The sequence below is a fragment of the Sorghum bicolor genome, chromosome 2, assembly GCF_000003195.3.
Source record: "Sorghum bicolor cultivar BTx623 chromosome 2, Sorghum_bicolor_NCBIv3, whole genome shotgun sequence".
Classification (NCBI taxonomy): domain Eukaryota; kingdom Viridiplantae; phylum Streptophyta; class Magnoliopsida; order Poales; family Poaceae; genus Sorghum; species Sorghum bicolor.
In genome coordinates this window covers 57,810,649-57,828,520 of record NC_012871.2, presented here as the reverse complement: position 1 = coordinate 57,828,520, position 17,872 = coordinate 57,810,649, and the positions used below count along the sequence as shown (strand labels likewise).

Below are 17,872 nucleotides of genomic sequence, written 5' to 3'. Positions count from 1 at the left end.
TTGAAAAGAGTAGCCTGTAGATTTCCTGTAACATTATCAAAAGCTTGGGTATATGGTTTCATTCTCCAGTGGGGAGGGTGGTCCCTGTTGTCTCTGTGAAGAAACTGAACCAGCTATTGGGAATCAGAGAGAAAAAAACCTTGAGAAATTTGGAGGGCTTGGACCAGCTTGGCGCCAAGAGCTAGAGCCACCACCTCTCCCATAAGAACTGAGTGACAGTTTTGCATCCTGGCCTTGATGTAGATAGATTGGACTGGGTGTACCTGAAAATTGAGAATAAAAATACCTATGCCAACATTGGCTGGTGCTGTGGAGAGATCGCCTGGCACTCTGGAGACGTCTACGTAGCATTGGGATCCTTGAAGTGCCATTGGGTTGGTGCAAAAATGTGGTCTTGTCGTTTCTGCCTGGATTGGAGTCTGGGTAGGAGCCTGTCTGATAGAAGATGTCATACTAGGGGGCTGTTGGAAGGAAGTAGCTAACTGGGACGGATGTAGATGAATATGCTCCATATAATTGGCAATGGCAGTGTGAATTTGCACATGTGTCCACTCTTTCCTGTTGAAATGGAAGTCATTTCTAGATTTCCAGATATACCACAGAGTAGTAGAGTTTTACATAGAAGAAATTCATCTGTGTGATCTGAGAGAATAGTTTGGAGAATATGCTGCACTCCGTCATCTTTAGAAAGAAGGGTGGCTGTATTGAGTGCAGGACTGGATGTGAGCCAAACCTAAGTAGGAAGAGTACAGTGAAAAAAGAGGTGAGAGTTTCTATCATATTGCATCTATCACAGGTATTATTCCCATTAACAGAGTATCTTGTTGCTCGATCTGCTGCGGCAAGCGCCCTTCTAATGAGTCTCCAGGCGAAAGTTTGAGGAGCGGGGGAATGCATTTGGACCGCCATATTTTGTGGAGTAGTTTACTGCAACCATTAGTAATAGAGCGAGATCCCTGATCAGGCAAGTTAGTAATATTGGCAGTATGAAGATGCTTGTAGATAGCTTTAGTCATGCAGATGCCGTCATACCTCACCGGCGGCATGGGTACACATAGCCGCACGTGCAAGGGGAGTCGACAGCGTGAGCACCTTAGTTGGCAACGCGGAGGTAACGGCATGGGCGCCCTGGGCAGCCTTGAGGCCTAACTCCATCTAATGTCCTCCTCGATTCTTTCTATGATTTTCTTGATTCATTTTTTTTATTTCTTCTTCGGTCGATTCATGTATGTATGGAGAAGGAATTGATTTTTAGTGATCGTTATGGTCGTCCTAGAAGAAATAACAAATTTATTGATTTGATTTGAGTTGTCTTTCTAGAGTTATTTTGTGTTTGGTTTGGATTTAGATCAATGTGGTGGTTTTGATTTAGTCTCGGTTTTGTTCTTTGCGGCTTGCTTGTCGATTTGGAAAATTCTTGGTATAGATTTAGGGGACAGAGGGAATCTAGTTGATTTTGGATTGCGGATGGGTAGAGAATAGATGAATGTAGAGGCAAGACGAAACTTTGGTAAGAAAATATAGATAGTGGACTTCACACAACAAATTGCTCAAGATACTGAACCAAGTTAATAGATTTTATTTCTAATGAAAATTACGGCAAAGACTTGATGATGGAAACCTCTATTTTTCAAGAAAGGAATCAAGAGCTCAAAGATCCATAATTATATATTTATCATTTATTATGATATTTTATATTTATAAAAGAAATAGAACTATTTAGAAAGGAAAGCCATGTTCGTGGAGGGCAAAAACCAAAACGGACGCCAACAACATCACCTATACATGATCCATGTACAACCAGGTCATTGTTGTTTGGCAACACAAGGAATCAAAAAGCGGAGAAACCAAAGCAATCTATTAGATTAGACTGTCTCCAATAATGCAACCTATACTCAAAATAGGTCCTGCATAGTGCTTTGCCTATCCAGAAACACCTTCCAGCAAGTGACCCAAATAGAAGACCTATTTTGCCTATCGGTCGAAACGAGACGCAAAAAATGTCCTCTCTAGACGAGGACGCAAATGAAACATGCTCCTCTTGGTGGGCCCAACAATGGCGATGTGGGGTGGAAGGCGGGCGGCGGCGCTCGTGGGGACGGAGGCGGGCGGAGCTCGGTGGGGTGGGAGGCAGGCGGGAACACAGCAGGGAGCCAACAGCTACAGATCCAAGCTCCTCCTCGCCTATGGCTGCCGGATCTGGGCTCCTCCTCGCCCGCGACCACCGAATCTGGGAGGAAGCAAATGGAGAGACGCCGTGCTTGACGATGGAGGGGAGAGAGGGAGGGGCTGTACCAGGGTAGAAAGAGAGAGGAGGGGCAGCACATGTGGAGATGTGGCTGGCGTGTGGAGAGAAGTTGTGGTGGTGCTCGGTAGGGAGGAGGCGGCCGGCGCTCGGGAGGCGGCCGACGCTCGGCAAGGAGGCGGCCAGTGGTCGATATGTAGAAAATATGTCTCAGGTGTTTGGGTTCCCTATTGGAGCATGATAGTTTTGGGTCCGCTATTCGTTCGCTGTGCACGACCTATACATGTGAAATAAGTCTTGGTTTGGGTCATGTCTATTGGAGATAGCCTTAGGATTGCGAACAAAGACCGTTTCTTTATTCACGTGAGTCTTTTTTCTATTCGATGGTTAAGAGTTCTATTTAGAGAACCAAGATATGAGGAATCTATTTAGAATAGGATTCTTATTCCGTACTCATTAGACACGAGCTATTCTGATATACACGGTAGCGCTATTCTACACCGCAAGTCAAAACTGAGTAGAAAAAATACTGAGTAGTACTGGAGAGTGTTCAGTACGAAATTGTTCAACACTTAGGACCACGAAATACTGAACAATACTGAAATACGAATACTGAGCGATACTGAATTTTGCTCAGTATAACAGTTTGGTGTAGAATAACACTTGTATATATATATAGGGTAAATTTTCTCTACTCCCTAGGAGTAGTTACTCCCTACTCTTAATCACACACGGGCACACAGATATACACCCGTAGAACGTTCCCACGTTAATTAGCGGGTTTAGAAAACAAACCCATTAATCTAATATATATAAGAAACATTCACGACCATCTCAGGTTGGAGCCTCACCCGACGGATCTCGTAGTCGCCGTCGTCCTCTTCCCTTCCTCCTTCCACGAGTGTCTAGGCCCCTAGTGATTTCGGTGATTAATGACATTGTTGATTACTATGACTAACGTGTGTTTTGCAGAGGCAAAGTCATAGGTAAGGTCATGGTAAATAGGTACTCGATGGACAGGGACGTACATGCCTACTTAATAGTGGAAATCGTTTTGGTTTTCAAAGGATGGATGGACATCGTCAAGACTAGACTAGGTCTAAGTGCCATATGGTGAAGAAGGGCACTTCGAGTAGTTTAGGACTTTGTTTTCCTTTGACCGTACTATTAAGAGAGGCTTTGATCTAGTAGCTTGACTTAGGCAAGACTTTAGGTTTAGATGTGGTGCACACTTGGTAAACCTAGCACTAGGCAGCTCACAGATAGTCCTTAGATCGAGAGGAACCAACTTCGTTTTGGAGCGATCGCGTTTCGACGAAGTTAGGGTGCCCAAGAGGGCACCGGACGCTCTGTGAGTGCGTCCGTTGAGGTCCTTAGCCGTTGGAACAGTGCCGTGCTTAGGGTTAAGCGCCGGACGCTGGCACCGGACTCACCGGGCAGCGTCCGGTCCCATACCCAGGGAGGATGTAAACCTGCCCTGAGCACCGGACGCACCGGATAGCGTCCGGTCCCATGCGCAGGGAGCTTGTAAAACTCCCTGGAGCACCGGACGGTGCACCGAACGCTGGAAGTTAGCGTCCGGTGACCTGTCAGAAGCAAGTACAGTTTGCCGTTATGGAGCACCGGACGCTCGGTGCAGAGCGTCCGGTGCAACATAAGGAGCGTCCGGTGACCCCGTTTTCAGTGGAAAACGGTTGGCTGACCTTTGGACTTTGTGGGTAGTATTTATACTCCTCCACCTCGTCCATCAGAGCTCTCTTGCCCATTTGAACATCAGAGAAACTTGTTGTGGAGCAAGAGAGTAGCAAGAGCCTACAGAGGATTGAGATTTGAGTGATTTCTTGAGAGAATCCTTCTCTAGTGAGTTCCAAGAGTCAAGTGTGCATCCACCACTCTCTAGAGCCTTGTTTGGGTCAAGTGAGAGTTCTTTGCTTGTTACTCTTGGTGATCGCCATCACCTAGACGGTTCGGTGGTGATTGGAGGCACGAAGACAGCCCGGAGTTCTTGTGGGTGGCTCGTGTCAAACTTGTGAGCGGTTTTGGGTGATTCACCGCGACGGAGTGTCGAAGAATCAGCCCGTAGAGAGCACTTGGTCCTTGCGCGAACCAAGGGGGAGCAAGACCCTTGCGCGGGTGCTCCAACGAGGACTAGTGGAGAGTGGCGACTCTCCGATACCTCGGCAAAACATCGCCGAGCACTTTCTTCCACTACTCCTTTACATTCTAGCATTTACTTTGTGTTTTTACATTCTTAGAATTGCCTTGCTAGAATAGGATTGAAACTAGGTTGCAAAACTTTTATCCGGTAGCTCTCTAGGTCACACTAGGCACTAGGGGTTGAATTGGAGCTTATAGGTTGCTTAAACTTTTAGAGAAGCCCAATTCACCCCCCTCTTGGGCATCTTGATCCTTTCAATGCCGATCCGCGACGGCAGCGGCCCCGACCCTCCATGGCTGCGTCAACGGCCCTCTCCACGCGCACAACACCGCTAGCCTGTGTGGCAGGCGTCCCTGGCGGCGCCGGGCCCAACCTGCACGGAGCGTCGGAGCCACGACAGCTTCCAGGTCGATCAAGCCATCGAGGGCAGTTGATCCGACGTCACTCCCCTAGCCTTATGGAGCCTGCATCTGGCCGGCGGCGGCGGCCGTCTCTCACGGTGACTCTCTCGATCTAGATCCAGGAATCGGTTATTCTTTTATTTTCTTGCTACGCATTCTTTAATGGATGCCTCAGTTTTTGTAATACAGATTTCTGAGTCCTCATGGATTCAGATTCCATTAGGCCTTGTTTGGATGTTGTCGTATTCACCTCAATCCATGTGTGTTGGTGTGGATTGGAGTGGAATTTAGTTCAAATTCCACTCCAATTCATCTCAACATATGTGGATTGATGTAAATCCGACTACATCCAAACAAGGCTTTTTTTTTCATCATCGGTTTCACATCGGACTTCAACGTGAGACTGCATATCATCAGAGTTCTGTCCGTGTGAAGCTGCTCCAATCAGCATCCACTACCTGCCACCATCGTGGTATTTGGTTCGTGCAATCCTGCCGCCGTCATGGTATTTGAGTTGTTGCATCCACCGGTGACTCCATGCGAGATATGGTGCAGGCATAGGCAGTGAAGCCTGATTCAGTTTTCTCTGGATTTTTAGTACCGATGATGATTTGATTTCGGCAAGTGAATATTACATTGGTGTAATTTTATTGATAAAAGTATATACGTATACTCCCTTCTCACAAAAATGTATATATATATAGGGTAAATTTTCTCTACTCCCTAGGAGTAGTTACTCCCTACTCTTAATCACATACGGGCCTAAACCCTAAACCCTAAAACCATATATATATATATATATAAGTTTGAATAAAAGAAACTATCTAAGTAGTTAGAGGAAAACAGCAAAAAAATGGATGAATTATACTCTCTCCATCTCAAAAAATTGATGTTTTGACTTTGACACATCATGTTTAACTACTCATTTTATTCAAAATTTTTATAAAAATTATAAATTAAACAAATCATTATTAAAATATTTCTAATGATCAAATAAGTTATATAAAAATAGATAATTTTTTTTTTAAAATACTATGTTCCAACAAGATATTTGAGAGTCAACAAAGGGAGTAGTCGTCGAGAGAACGAATACCGGAGAAGGAATAGTGAGAACGATAAAAAAGTAATTGTCATTGTCTTCTATTTTTTGGAAAACATTTTTGTTGAGAGAACAAAAATATTTTTTTTGGGTTCCCATCGCCGATAATGTCAGTTGGGCCCGACGGCCCGACTCCAGGCCACCAAAGGGAAGTCAAGGCCTTATTTAGTTCCGAAAAGTGAAAATTTTTCGGTACTGTACACTTTCGTTTGTTTGTGATAAATATTATCTAATTATGGACTAACTAGGATTAAAAGATTCGTCTCGTGATTTATAGCTAAACTGTGTAATTATTTTTTGTTTTCATCTATATTTAATATTTCATGCATATACCACACAAGATTCGATGTGACGGAGAATCTTGAAAACTTTTTGGTTTCAGTTAAACTAACAAGGCGCAAGGCAAGGCAACTTCAAAAGCTGTGGCGTACTGTGTATGGGCCGTGACATATGCCGCGTCAGACAACCACGACAGCAGAGAAAAGGTGCTGCGCAGGATCCACGTCCGTCTTTTGTCGATAGATCTCCCTTTCCTTGATGGACATAGTGTATGCAGACACGGTGCACACCGCGCCTCCTGTTCTAGCTAACCCTACTTCTCGTCTGCGCAGAATCAGCCGGCCTCTCCTCCTCGCACACATCGCGCCGCCCCGCGCCTCCCAGTCGCCTTCCCCGGCCACGCCGCGCTCGCCTTCCCCGCCCTGCGCCTCCCCGAGCCGCACGCGCCGAGCCCGTTCCTCGCTGGTGAAGGACGCGCGCCGGACGGGCCCGGGAGGTGGAGCGAGGGAGGAAGAGCCAGCGCCGGCGTCGGCGTCGGCGTCGGCGTAGTAGGACGGGCCGGGAGGCTTGGGGCAGCTGTGCGCGGCGGGAAGGTGAGCCGGGGCGCCCTGCCGCTGGGAGTGGACCTCGGAGGGCAGCGCGGGGGCGAGGAGCCGGGCATCGGGGAGCTTCGCGAGCGCTCCTGGATCTGGTGCCCAGGTGGGAGGAGGTGCGAGAGGAGTAGCATGTCTGCTAGTTTTTCCTCGGGAACTTGAGGTGCGAGAGGAGTAGCATGTCTGCTAGTTTTTCCTCGGGAACTTAGAATTCCATGCTTTGTGGGACGGAGGGAGTATCACTCTACTGCGCCCTCTGGAACCCTAGATACGTCCCTGCCGCCCATACGTCGGTGTCAGGTTTGCGACCACATCCCTTCCTTCCTCCTTAGGAAGGGAACAACAGATCTAGGGAAGGGTGGGTGGGCGGCCGGCGGTGAGGTCACCAGCGGCCAGGGCGGGGTCGTAGGTTGATTAGGAAGGGCGGGGAAGGAGTGGCGGGGGTGGGCGGCCCGCGGTGAGGTCACCGGCAAGGTAGCCAGCGCCAGGGTCCGGATGTGGCGGCGGCCAGGGAGGAGGAGGAGGAGAAGGAGGTAAGTCCCTGGGATTGGGATTAGGAAGGGTGGGGAAGGAGTGGTCGGGGTGGGCGGCCGGCGTGAGGATGCTGGCGAGGTAGCCAGTGGCCAGGGCAGGGTCAGAGGTGGCGGTGGGCAGGGAGGAGGAAGATGAACAGTGTCTGGACGTTGCTCGTCTGGATGCCCGTGCCGCCGTGCTCGTTAACCATGTCAGCTATGTCCTCTCGTCTCTGTCCGGTGTTTTTCGCCTGTGCCCACGCCCCTGTACACCCTGGCCCCTCCCCCTCTCCTCTCTATCTTGGCTCTAGCTTGCAGAGCCATTTTCCTTCTCCCAAATCTAGCTCATATGGACACGGCGGTGCCCTTTGCGATGCATGGTGGCTGGCGAAATGCCAAAGAGCAGTGAGACCTTCGGGGAAGGAAAATGGCTCTTTTCTTAACTACAATTTTTGCCACTTGGTGGTTCATATGTGGAGATTGCAGTTGGATTCAACCTGTGAAGGTCTGGGCTTTGGTATTGCTGTTGCAGATCCAATGGCTGCCGGCGACTCTGTGCAGACAAGGCAGATCAACTGCCCACACAGCAGTGCCATTATGCAGGTGTGGTAGTTGATTCCATGAAGACAAATTGGCCCTGTTTGGTTCCCTTGCTAAATTTTAGCTTGCTAAATTTTAGTCACTTTAGTAGCTAAACTTCCAAACACACTGACTAAAAAGGAGCTAAAATAGTTTAGTCCAACTAGTCACCCAAGAGTAGCTAAAATAATTTTAGCTAGCTAAAATTTAGCAAGGGGAACCAAACAGGGCCTAGTCAATAGACCCATCGGTGGCATGGCTATGTCATGTCATTAAATAAAGAAAATTTAGCATGCATATCAGAAAATGTTACCATACACACATGAGTAGTATATTGTAGTTTAAAAAACTGTGGTTCATCTGCGTCTCTAATTTGCTCCAGTTTCATGTGTACACAGCAACTAGACTCCTAGACGCTGCATAGGTGGAGCTAGGCATTGCTTTTTAAAGAGATATTTTAATTGATCCATGTGATACAGCACTGTTTCAAAAAGTTTTAGTTGTTATGCAACGTCCAAATTATAGTTCCATAAGTCAAACTTTCTAACTTTGATAAAGTTTTTAGATAGATATAGCAACATTTAAAAATTCAAACAAATGCACCACATTTTGTGAAATTAATCTGATGTCGGTACATTTTCTGTTCTCTTGGTTAAAGTTAGGGAAGTTTTGACTTAGGACAAGCTATAGTGACCTATAGTTTAGAACATAGCAAGTGCATAAATTATTGTTCTATTAATATATGCTGAGTTGTGACACTACCCTTACCACTACTTATGCTTGTGCTGTTGTGCAGATTTGAGCTCGTACAGAAGTCAGGTGGAGTCAGCTTCTGCCGTGGTCGATAGATAAGCTTTTTGCTTCTTCATAAGCTGATACATAATCTTGGTACATGGGTTCTTGACACAAGCATTTTTTATGCTGCCTGCAAATGATGATACAAGTCAGATAAGTCTTTGCACGAAATCAATTGATCGTGAAATATAGTTGAGAATGTTCTCTTTTTTATCTTTGTTTTTATTACCTCAAATTGTCTAGATAGAAGTTGTGTTTTTTTCTACAGTGGAATTGTTTATGTAGTAGGTTGCTTAGGTCCTGTATGGGTCATCTATGGATTATGGAATCCAGGTAAAAAAATCCAGAGCTGGTTCTTACAATCCTACTATCTCCCTTTAACTAGCTATTTTGAGTTTATAGACAAGCACCCATGCAACCACCTTATGATCCAGGGGTCCAAACAATCTAGCTGTTTGTAGTCATAATTTAGATTCTTATAAGCTATAGCCATTATCTGGATTCTTATATTCTTATGATTTCCAGACAGAGCCTTAGTCTCATTGAACATTAGAGACTTTCTTTCTTTCTTTTTTGTGTTACTTAACATGTTCAAACAATGCTTAATTTAGTATGGGTCCAATACAGGGATGATCATGTTTCAATTTCTCCTGTGAATGATCCTGTAGGACTCACTTCCTTTTCTTTCTTCACATCATTCTAATGGATATTACAAGGGAAAGTAGAAGGAACTTAGATAGTTCACACCATACTTTGTGCACACACTTGACACTGTTGCACTTTATAACTGCAATTTAAATATACTCCCGCCGTTCTAAATTGTAATTCGTTCTAGCTTTTCTAGGTACATATCTTTTGCTACACGTCTAGATACTCCCTCAATCGTGAAATATAGCGCATTTTCATTTGACCTAAGTCAATCTACCTCATGTTTCACAAATTATAGGGAAACATATTAACTTCTATCACATCAAAAAGGTAAGTTATAAAAATACGTTCCATAATTTTTCTAATGGAGCTTATATGACGTCAAAAATAATATTGTTCTTTTCTATAAATTTGGTCAAACTAAAGATACATGTGTTAAGTTAACTAGAGCAACTATGTGCACGTGCGATCCACAAGATGCCACTAGAGCTAGTAAATATTTTTGTCACTAGATTCCACGCCGTGTTACGTGTCATTGGGTCAAAACTACAGGTGGGTAAAGAAACACCAATATAGAACACAAAGATGAACCAAACCGAGATAACCAAATCTTGGTTTGGGTGTTTTTGTTGATTAGTTTGGCCATAGATTTGATCTATTTGTTGATTGTTTGGTGTCGGTTTCGATCATGAGTGCAAAATTAGAACTAACGACATTGCTTTCCATTGCTTCACTTGTCTCCTTGGTCCAACAAGCAGCCTAGTGTCTCTAGGGAACCATAATGCACATGTCAGCCAGTCTATTCCTCTCTGGCTGACCAATGCTCTCCTAGGTCATCTCACATACCACACCTAAACCTAGTACCCATGGTCTCACATAGGATGGCTTCGATGTAGCGACATAGCCATAACATGGTGCTAGTGAGACATGGCAAGCTGGGCGTAAGGTGAGGTCAGCGACAGGGATTGATAAATTACACCATACTTCTCTTCACTGCCCTAAACAACTTTACATGTACCAAGAAAATGAGCATGCCTATTTCCATACTTCTGAAGCACCATATCTCAAGAATTAAACCAGACATTAAGAATCTCTAAGAGTCTCACACCATATGATATTTATTATTGCCATGCCAAAATGTCATGGATGGATCAACATGTCTCAGAACTAGTTCAAATTTAAATGTTCAATAACAAGCTGTGAACAACATGTCTCTTCTGTGTCAAAATGCCAAAATCTCTCTTCTTTGCCTCTTTGGCTGGTTTGCCGGTTCCATTTCCTGCACCATTTAAAATTGCCCATAAGTGATCAAAATAAGCTGTGAACAACATGTCTAATGAGGAAAACTGCGAAAACCACACATACTCTGCTGGTAATGTTCTGATAAGCAGAGTAATGCAATATATTACATGTATGTTTGACTATTAAGTGCCTACTCAGGCCAAAGGTTTGGGCACCAAAATTTGCCAAAAGTTGGTCAGAAATATTTGCTACAGATTTGGCAAGTTAAATGTGAGGTATTGGTAAATTTTGGTAACAAACCAAATAGAGGCCAAATCCTTGGCTTGCCTAAGTTTTGGTAACTAAAATTTGGCTATGAACCAATCAGACCCTAAGGGCCTGTTTGTTTGCCTGGATGGCTGGCGCTTACCAGCCTGGCCTGGCCAGCTCTAGACAGGCCCAAGCGGTGCAACTGGGCATGTTTGTTTGTCTGGCCCAAGCAGGGGCTGCCTGGTGGTGTGATGGTGTTTGTTTGCCTGGCCCAAGTGTCAGATTTCCCCAACTACCATCAACTACCACATTGGGAAGCTGTTTGTTTGCCTGCACAGCCCATACTTGGATACAGGCAATTTTCCATTCAGTTTTAACAGCACATATTGTAGGAGTTCAAACTAAATAGTTGTACTAACCTAATACATCACTAGCAATTATAATGATCACAGTTACAAGAGATACACATGCTGTTATCCAAAAGTACATCTTGAGCACATTTCATAGATCATAGATAACAACACGTATTGAACAAGTTGAATACATAATTCCTACAGGCAATTTTCCATTCAGTTTTAACAGCACATAAACTAACCTAATAGATCACTAGCCAATGATTTCAGGTCGTCCGATTAATCGTGATTAATCGTCCTGGTCGCTCCTAGGATTCGATTAGAAGGTCCGACTCGATTAGTTCGACCAGAAAGCTGGTCGTCCGACTAATCGTCGATTAATCGGACGACCAGGTAAGATGGACGACCAGGCTCCTGTTTTTTTGGGCCTTTTCTAACTGGGACTGGGCTAATGGGCTTTAAGTTTTTGGCCTGTTAGGGTTTAGATAGAATAGAGGGGCTGCAGGGGGGGTTTGGGACAGCAATATGGACCTCTGGACAGTGCAGAAAAGAGAAGAAACCAACTCCCACAAGTAATTCACTATCTAAACACTAATGTAGTATTGATGCTAGCTTGATTGTGTATATTATATAGTATATATAGAGGTATATATATAGGCATATATGCCCTGAAATAGCTGGACGACCAGGTGGACGACCAGGGTCGACCAGGGCGATTAATCGCCCTGGTCGACGATTAATCTCGATTAATCGCCTGGTCGGTCCTAGAGCGACCAGCTTCGACCAGTCGACCTGAAATCATTGTCACTAGCAATTATAACGATCACAGTTACAAGAGATACACATGCTGTTATCCAAGTACATCTTGAGAACATTCCATAGATCATAGATAACAACACGTATTGAACAAGTTGAATACATAATTCCAGAGTACAGAATCTAGCTAAACGAGCTATAACCATCTCAGTTAAAAGAGCTATAAGCACTGGTTGTAACATAGGTCTGTTTGTTTGCCCGGATAGAACTAGAAGAAACCAGCATAAAGGCCTAGTTGCACAAAAGCGGTAGGTAGTAGCAATGACCGTAGGCATAAGAACAGAATATTAGCAGAAGAACAAGTAGTGCCACCTCTTGATTAGGGTTTAAAGTCCTGGAGCACAAAAAACAGTAAAGAGGAACAGCTAATAAGAACTGGTCATCCAGATAGCACATAATTGGACAATCCATCAAAAAAATTAAGATCCAAATGAGAAGAGAGAGCTAACTCTTCAAAATTAAGATGTCATCATAGGCCTTTCAAGTAACGTCCTTGAATTATTCCCCACAAATAACCAGCCAGGACAAATAAGCTAAGGAAAATTATTTAATCACTGGTGGCACTACTTGAAAACCCAAATCTAGTGAACTACAAAGTAAGCACTGCTCAAACAAAGTGGCAAAGGTAGTAACGCAGGGTAGGAAAAAGGCCTGTTTATTTGCCTGGCCACAACATCAAGAAACCGGCATACAGATCGATAATAATTTCAGTAATAAAACAGCTGAAGCCACATCATAGGCATCATGCACATCATTGGCACAAAAATTGTTCATCAAAGCAGGCTGGACAAAAGTTGTAATCACAGTGAGAGACATGAGTTGTGCATTATTAGCAAGAAAGAACATACATGAGTTATGCCAGCCGGAACATGCCCTTCAACCAAATGTTAAATATTTCATATCAAAAAATAACATCCTAACAAAGGAATCATGCAAACCTGCTACTTTAACCCTGTTTACAACCTGAACAGATGCAAGAGACAACTGCTCAAGAGTGTTTCATCCTAAACGCTGAATAAAACCCAAAAAAAAGAAGACTTGAGCAAGGAAAGCATCAGCATTAGCTGTTGCATTGACCTACCCATAGTAATAACTAATGACCATGCAAAATAAATTGAAAACAAGAGCTCCACGGGCGGAGCCCAGTAGAGGCGAAACTGGGCTCCCGGCCCCCCTTCCCTCGAAACAATTTCTTAAGGCCCAATAGGAATATAGGATAGCTGCAGTGTAGCAATAGCCACCAGCCCATTTAGGCACTCACGTAGGAGGCAGTGCTTTCTCTATTTTGAAGATAACCAAGACAAGACTGTGCAACAAGATGGAAGATGATTTCCTTGCCAATAACTTGTTGGTTCAGATCGAAGGTGAAATTGCAGGACACTACCTATGATTGATGATATAATCACAGATTTCAAAAATTTGAAGAAAAGAAGAGCAGACCTCTAAGCTGTAGTCGTATGTCTAACTTATATATTTTGGTGTCCATGTCTTGTCTTTTGTCTAACAGCCCCTATGGCCACGGGCCAATTGTATTTTGGTAATGATTAGGCTAACAATCTCTACAACCGTGTGGTATGAGTATGTGAATAGTTATAAATATTCATATAAATGTATATATTAATGATATATATGCATTGTCATTCATTTTTGGTGTCAATTACTGTTCACTCTCTATTTTTTTTAAAAAAAATCCCCCCCCCCTTAATTTGGCTCACCCTCCGCCACTGAAGAGCTCCAGTTTAGATGACATGAAACTCTACTTAGTTAATACACATCCAAAGTATAAGATCTAGCCATTTCTGGACAGGTTGTAAAACAAGTAGTATACTATAGTATTTAGGAAAAGTCATATTCAATACTATTGTTGGAGGAGACTGGTGGAAATTTTAAAACTAGACCAATGCAACAACTATAAACGAGGCAAATAAATAAAATTACATCTCTGCTAATTTACAGTCTGATAATACATCAATTTCAACACCATATATAAGCAGCCAAAAACGAATACAGTACATAACACAAGAGATAGCTTGCATTCTAGAACCTGTGAATGGAGAAGATGCTAATTGGCCCCATGTGTTTAGATCCTAGCAAATACTGGTAGCGGAAAAGGCAGCAAATTTGCTTGAATCGATTCAATACTACTACCATGCCCAGGTTGCACCTCTAGGGCGCAGTGGCCCAGTTGGTCCAGGCAAACAAATGCACCCTAAGAAGCTAAACGTTTAGTTAAACAAATCTCAGTATATATTGACATCCAGTTATCAGTTTCTTGGGTAGCTATATGTTCAGTTTCTTTTTTGTTCAATATTTTTGATATATGATGATGATTACTTGGTTGTCGAAACATGCACCAGTTGGATAGTTAGCAGAACTTCTAAGCTGAAGCTCTATAGAGCTGTATATTAGCTGTTAGACACACTGAAATTTCTGAGAAGGCTTTATACCTTAGAGCATCTCCAATAGTTTCTAAAAAAATTCACTTGGTAAATTAATGAGTTTTCCAAGTGACTAAAAGAAGTTGGGAGCATATTTGTTGGCTTCCTCCAACCATTTATAAAAGTCTTGTTCCTAAAAGGTAGAAGGTAATTTTGCATCAGGAATCTTGAACTGTCTAAATCACCCAACCAATTTTATACTTCCATTCTCTCTTGTACATTTGCATTAGGAACCCTGTCCTACTCCTTATTCTTCTCCATGTACTTTCACCTTTGGATTGGCTGATGGATATGCCTGCGTATTTATCCACACGATTAGGTAGATTTTTTCAAGCGCGGAAAGATTGGGAGATAGGGAGTTGTTGAAGAGCAGTTTTTTTTAACGTTGCCAAAAATTCAAGATTAGGAGTTGGTTTTGAAAACTATTGGAGATGCTCTTAGGATATCTTTGCCCCTCTTGATTCTTGATGAAAGCTTCTTATTGATTTATGAAAACTGAGGTTCAAAAGAGAGGTGCGTGTATGACGGTACAAATGTCCTTGAAGGAATTGGTCTAATAGAAAAAGTCCAAGAACAGAATCTGTTGGATGTGAGCACTGTCTTCCTTCTATGTTGACACTAACCTCATGAATTTACTAGGGTTTGGATAATTGGATGAGCCAGGAACTAATTTGGATAATGATCTTCCAGTTCTAGAGGTACTTATTTCTGTATTTTTTCTTTCTGTTTCATGTAATCATGTCTATATATTATCAAACACATGGTAAATGTACCTAGACATGAGAGGATCCAAGTCCAAGTACCACTTGGTGTAACCTTGCAGACAGAAGATTAAAATCTTAAATATGTGCGAGCTAGTGTTAGATGGGCATATATAAGGTTAGTACATGTTGCAAAACTATTGACTGCAGTGCTCTATGCTGCTATTTCAATTGAGAATGGTGATACCATTGAAAAGTATTTCTCCTTGCTGTTTTTCTGTGTTGCGAATGGGATTGCAATGTCATTGTCTCATAAAAGAATGCGGCCATGCTATTGCTGTACTTTCTAAAAAAAAGAATGGGAATGCAATGCTTATACTTGGATGTCCCTTTTGCCATACTGTGCAAGAACTTTTTTCATGATGCTGTGCTGCCGGTTATGAGAACGGGGATAAAATCACTCGGTGTAAAGGGTCCAGCAGTAAGTGAGCAATGCATGGATAAGCAGGCATACTTCATATAACGACTTGACGCTAGCATTTTAAAATTGTTTATTGAGATGAATATGAGCTTGCCGCACCTGTCTGTGAATGTGTCCAAATTGGACGCCTGGGCAGGATTTGTTGTCTGGACAGGCACTGCCTGTCAGCCCTTAATCATGTTATACGATTTTATTCGGTATAAACCCAACTATTTCCCTTTTTTTTACAAAAAAAACCCGACTAAATCCTGCCAGTTTCATCCTCACGTGAAGCTACGAATTATTGACTTCTGACCGCAATAATAGCATCTATCGCATCAGCCGAAAGTTTCCCCCTTCAGTTGAAAAATGGATAAATCAAAGCCGCAAGGAAATATACTCTTCGCAAGAGATCCACTCACCTTAAATCTCGTTGGTGGCCCGCGCACCGCGCCTTGCCCTCTCTTGGGTCTCGCGCTCGCGAGCGCGCCTTTCCGCTGCAGTCGGGTTCTCTGCAAGCTCCGTCTGGCGTGCCTGCTCGGCGGTCTGCGCTCGCTTAGAGCAGGTAGGCTTATAGCCAAGCTAATGGTGATGTGTTGGAGAGAAAAGATGAGAGATGATAGCTTGGCTTTTAGTTAAGCACCAAGCTGGGCACGGATGCATAGGTAGTAGTGGGCCTAAAAAGCAAATGTTGTGAGAAGAAAGAAGAAAGAGAATGTGTTTTAGTGACAAGTAGGAGATAACTTATTGTGTAACTTGGCTCTAATTATTTGGCCTTAGACGCGCTCGCCTCTTGCGCCTTGCGCTTCTGGCACGCTTGCACATGCACGGACCAGAGGACCAGCGTATCGAACTTCTTGTTGCACTCAGGGCACGTGAATGATGTCGGCTTCGCGGCCATCGGAGCCGAGTGAGTGGCGACCGCGCTTGAGGGTGGTGCTCTGTCGGCGGCGAAGGGGACGCGAGAGTGTTTGTGCCGCAGATCTCGGAGGCTGTTAGGGCACATAGGTGGCCAGTTGGGCCTTTTGTTAGTTGGGCTCTTGTTTTCCTTGGACATGATGTGGTTGCCCTGGCTTCATCTTCATGTCGCATAAAACTGTTTAGGAGTTTCTCAGGAAAAAAAAACCTGCTCGGGATATAAGGCCTTGCGTAGTTCCCAAAAAAATTTATAAAAAGTTTCAGATTTTTCGTCACATCGTATCTTGCGGCACATGTATGAAACATTAAATATAGATAAAAATAATAACTAATTGCACAGTTTATCTGTAATTTGTGAGACGAATCTTTTGAAGGCCTTGTTTAGATTCAAAAAGTTTTTGGATTTTGGTGTTGTAGCATTTTCGTTTTTATTTGATAAACGTTGTCCAATCATAGAGTAAGTAGGCTTAAAAGATTCATCTCGCGATTTACAGGCAAATTGTGCAATTATTTTTTGTTTTTATTTATATTTAATGCTCTATGCATGTGTCGCAAGATTCGATGTGATGGAGAATTTTAAAAGTTTTTTATTTTTGGGGTGAACTAAACAAGGTCTGAGCCTAATTAGTCCATTATTGAACAATATTTGTCAAAAACAAACAAATTTCTATTTTGCAAATTTTTTTGAAAGTAAACAAGGTCTAAAAGGAAAACAGTTTCAAAAGTCGAGGCATTAAAAAATCTTGTTTTGTGAATGAGGATTGGACTATCGTAAAAATTGAGGTTAAAAACATCCAATTTTGATAGGTTCTTGTCTAATTAAATATCTAGTGGATTTTCCTAGCGGTGTCAGTCACTTGGCCTAGGCTTTACTTAGCTGGTCTTAGTAAGGACTTGTGTGGTGTTGTTTCTAAAATTGTCATGTTAAATAGAATGAAATAAAACATGATGAAACCACCTACTCTTAATAAAAAGTTTCATTCTACGTCTTTATAAACATTTAATTTCATGATTTAATTTCATGACTCATAGAGAGTTGATAATCATAACAAGAGCGCTTCTTCTCTCTTTTCTTAAAAATGCTGCCATGTCATAAAAAAAGTCTATGTGTCAATCTATTAAATATAGATGAAATTTCTACTAAGACTAACCTTAATTTGCTTTGTTACTGTAACACAATATTGGTTGGATAGAATCCTAATTGTCTCATGCAAAAATCAGAATGAGAAATATTGTTGCCTCGTCTCGGTTGATTGTCCTTGCATTAGACATTTATCGGCTCCTTGTCATAGTTATTAGGAGTTTAGGACAACACCGAATATGAATATCAAACTAGCGTCAGTTTGCCGGTTCACTGGTCTAACCGTTAAAAACCGAAAGTTTGGT

General features: G+C 42.9%; 1 long non-coding RNA gene across 1 annotated transcript; it reads left to right on the top strand.

Annotated features, from left to right (window-relative positions):
- Nucleotides 7,226-15,367, top strand: LOC110432350. The gene is made up of 2 exons (XR_002449769.1): nucleotides 7,226-7,890; nucleotides 8,663-15,367. It is a non-coding gene; the product is annotated as an uncharacterized LOC110432350 (long non-coding RNA).